At 27.4% G+C, this 3,852-nt stretch overlaps 1 long non-coding RNA gene across 1 annotated transcript; it reads left to right on the top strand.

Annotated features, from left to right (window-relative positions):
* Window positions 1–865: 865 nt before the first annotated feature.
* LOC114195334 (uncharacterized) lies at window positions 866–2,868 on the top strand. The gene is made up of 2 exons (XR_014983970.1): window positions 866–1,001; window positions 2,258–2,868. It is a non-coding gene; the product is annotated as an uncharacterized LOC114195334 (long non-coding RNA).
* The last annotated feature ends 984 nt before the right edge of the window (window positions 2,869–3,852 follow it).

Raw genomic sequence — 3,852 nt, forward strand, 5'->3', positions numbered from 1 at the left:
TTTATATTTTGCATATGATACTTTATTTGTATGTGAAGCTGATAAAGAAAACATTATTGTGAGAAAAATTGTATTGAGATGCTTTGAAATGGTGTCACGTTTAAGGATGAATTTTTATAATGTGTATAAAGAAGGAAGTAGTGACAAACTTTGCTAAACTCTAAATTTTAAATCCTAAATAATTCAAAAAAATAACAATTAAATCCTAAATAATTCAAGAAAATAACAATTATGATAAGAAGTTTTAGGAAAAGTTAGAAAGAAGTTGTCTAGATAAAAAAGAAAAATATTGTCTTTTAGAGGAAAAGTGTGCTTAAGTTAATTATATCTGTCTTACCACTATTTTATTTATCGGTTTTTAAAATGTCAAAAATTGTATGTAAAAACTTCACCAAAATACAGAGAAAATTTATTTGGAATGTGGTATTATGTAAGAAAAAAACCTTAATTATGTTTTCTACAACTATATTTAAGTAGAATGACCGTTTAAGATATTAACGTTAATTGAAAATTTTTGAAATTTTGAGAATTCAATAAATCACAAAAATTTAATAGGGACTTAATTGAAAATTTTTAAATTTAAGAGGGATTTAAAACATAATTAAGTCTATTTATAATGATAAGACTTAAATATAATTATGTAAATAAATTATCTATTTAAATATATTGATAAATCTTAAAAAAAGAACAACAACCATCCGTGTGTTTACTATCGTACTAGTTTATTGTATAAAAGAAAGATTCAACACAAATTCTGAAGTGTTGTTTATTGTATAAAAGAAGACTCAACGCAAATTCTAAAGTGTTGATACTAGTTTATTGTATAAAAGAAAGAGTCAGAACACAAAATTCTGAAATGGTAAAAACAACACATACTAGTTTATCGTATAAAAGAAAGAGTCACCACAAAAATTCTGAAGTGGTAAGAATAAGACTTTTCCCCAAACTCAGGGATCTTCAGGTGCTAACTTTTGAGTTCTTGCTTCTTCTTCTTTCTTTTGGTAAGTTCACTATGATGAATTCTGAACCTTTCTGAACTGAGTTTATACCTCTTTTTTGTGGTTGAATATGTATGATTTCGAGCTTAATTTGGCCATTAGAGTAATTGGATATTCATAAATTGAATCCCGTTTGAAAAAAAAAAAAAAAACTCTTCTTATTGACAAGTTTGTTGTTTTCTTAATTTTAACTTGGGTTTAAGTATGTTTTCTCTCCACTGTTACTGTTTCTCACGATAAGTGTTCTTTGAATCATGGATGAGTTTTGTTATTCCTTTATTCATCTTTACTAAAAAGAATATTTTATCCCTATTTTGATTTAATGTTTTTACAGAAAACAATTAAATCTTGTTATGAAAAATAATTTACAAAAAATTGTTATTAATTTTTATGCAAAATATTTTGTACCAAATATGTTTTATAGAAAATTTTGTAAAATATAACTGTAAAATATATAATATTATAAAAAATAAAAAATAAATATTTTTTATAAAAATTTATAATAAATTTGTAAGAAAAAATTTATGAAAGATGAAAAATTTTAATAACAAATTTTGTATCTTCCGAAAAAATCTTGATTTCGTTCCAATTTTTCTATTATGACAGGATAATTTACCGAGCACGTTATGGTTGACTTTGCCTTCACTACATTTTAAAGATATCTTTGATATCTTCCAGCAGTTTTAGTTTTTTGTTGTGATTTTGTATTATGATTTTTCGTTAGATTTTCGGCTAGATTTTGTATTCAAACATAATTCACTTCTATATAATAACTTAATTTGTACTTTCAATACAATATTTCTTTTTCTATTTTCTCTTAGTTATGCTTGATCACACACTCACAATATCTTTAGTTTAAGAAAAATCATATTTTCACTTCTACAATTTAATTCTTATTTTGTATTTTCCAACATGATTTAGTTTGGAGTATTCTAGGATTTGATTCGTATTTTGTACTTTCAGATATGATTTAGTCTAGAATATTGATTAATGTATGATTATCTTTTGTTTTGAAAGAATTAATGCTCAATACTAAACCACATTAAAGAGAGTATAAAATAAAAATTAAATTGTAGGAGTCAAAATATCGTTGTCTTAATCGGAATAACTTGTTACTCTGAAGTAGGTTCTGTTTAAACCTACCTATTAATACTGGCATAGACAATTGGCGAATTGGATCTTGTTTATTGATTTAAACTTCATAAGTATTGTTTTGTTAAATGAAATCAATACTATTCATTTGTGAACATGTTTTACAGAGTAAAAAATAAAAAGAAAGATGTCAAGTGAAGCAACACACTGGTGTTATGCATGCGAAGAACCAATCGTGTTTGATGGGGGACACACTCTGTGTCCTTACTGTGATGGAAGTTTTGTAGTACAACTTGATGAGTTGCAAAGAGCAGCACCATCTGCACCTTCTTCATCACACTTGCTTGCAAGAAACTCAAACCGTGACTCGGTCGGAGCAAGCTCACCTGAACAGAGTTGGGGTTTAACATTTCATGGTCAAGTTCCTGAAATCACCTTCGCCACCGCCACGCCAAGCGGTGGTGCTCCTAGGCGTGTTGATTTTGGAGATTCACCTTCCATCACTCCTGAATTGCAAGAATTTATTCACCAACTCATCTCATTTCTTGTCAAGCCATTGGTTTCTCTCTTTCTTGTCATTATCAAGTTTTTGTCCTCTAACAATGGAAGAAGAAACCTTTAGGAAATAGTTTGGTTTAGTATTTTTACAATTTTTACATGTACTCAACATGAATGTGTTTGTCCTGGCTTGCATGCTGTGCTATGATGAATTGCTTTCTGTTTGGTTTATTGTTTTTCCCCAACTTCTTATTAATAAATATGTTCCTTCAATATACAATCTACATTTGCTAGACACATAGACTAATAATATGCTTCTCATAATATAATCTAAACAGTTCCATCAAACATATAAATAATTTATTTAGGGAAAAAAGAAAGTCAAATGCATATTTTGGTTTTTAGTCCAATTTTATTATTCATGTCATCAATAGAGGAAGTAAGCTTAAATAAATTTTAAAATGTACAACAAAAAATAGTACAGAGGTATTTATTTATTTATTTAAAACTTAAACAATATTTGTAAAAGCCTAACATTTTAGAAATGATAGTGGTTTAAAATTGATTATTTTAATATTAAAAAGTTTTAGTATAAATGATTTTGTTATGAACGGGTTTCATTGTTTTAAAATACATCATTTCTCTAAAAACTACTTTTGTAGAATTCTCGGATTTCTTTCTAGGAGTTTTTCTTGTTCTTTTTTTGCTTGATTGAAGATATGAGACTGTATGAATGATCATCGCAGTAAGTTCTTCAATTTGGATCAATCAGTTTCTTCATATTCAAGTAAGTTAAGTTTCCCTTTTTTCCTTGATCTTCTTCTAGTTTTTGTTGCATGTGAGGCTTTCCTACTTGCATATGTTCTTTTAATCTTCTCTATGAGTCTTTTTTTTATCAGTGATCGTAAGGGTAGGTTCTGATGGTTCTTGTGATGTTTCTATGTGTATATAGAGCATCCTATATGATTCGAGTAGTTTGGTGTTTTAAGAGTTGTTTGGGTTGTTTGGGAAGCCAGGTTTTTTGTTGAATTTTTTTGTGTGAATTTATCATCTTGGTAGTAAATTGTGATGTAGTGTGTTGAATTGATGAGTTGTATGTTAAATTGTTTGGTATTTCATTTGTGTTTAGACTTGATTTAGGAAGAAGTATGAATTTGTATTTTGAGTGATTGTGTATCAGTTTTGAACTATTTACAACCATTTGGAATAAAAATACTAAAAAAAAGTGTCAAATTAATCAAATTAGTAGTAGTAGTGTTTCGAA

The sequence above is a fragment of the Vigna unguiculata genome, chromosome 8 (assembly GCF_037176805.1).
Source record: "Vigna unguiculata cultivar grain cowpea cultivar isolate G323 ecotype 2 chromosome 8, ASM3717680v1, whole genome shotgun sequence".
NCBI classification, from domain to species: domain Eukaryota; kingdom Viridiplantae; phylum Streptophyta; class Magnoliopsida; order Fabales; family Fabaceae; genus Vigna; species Vigna unguiculata.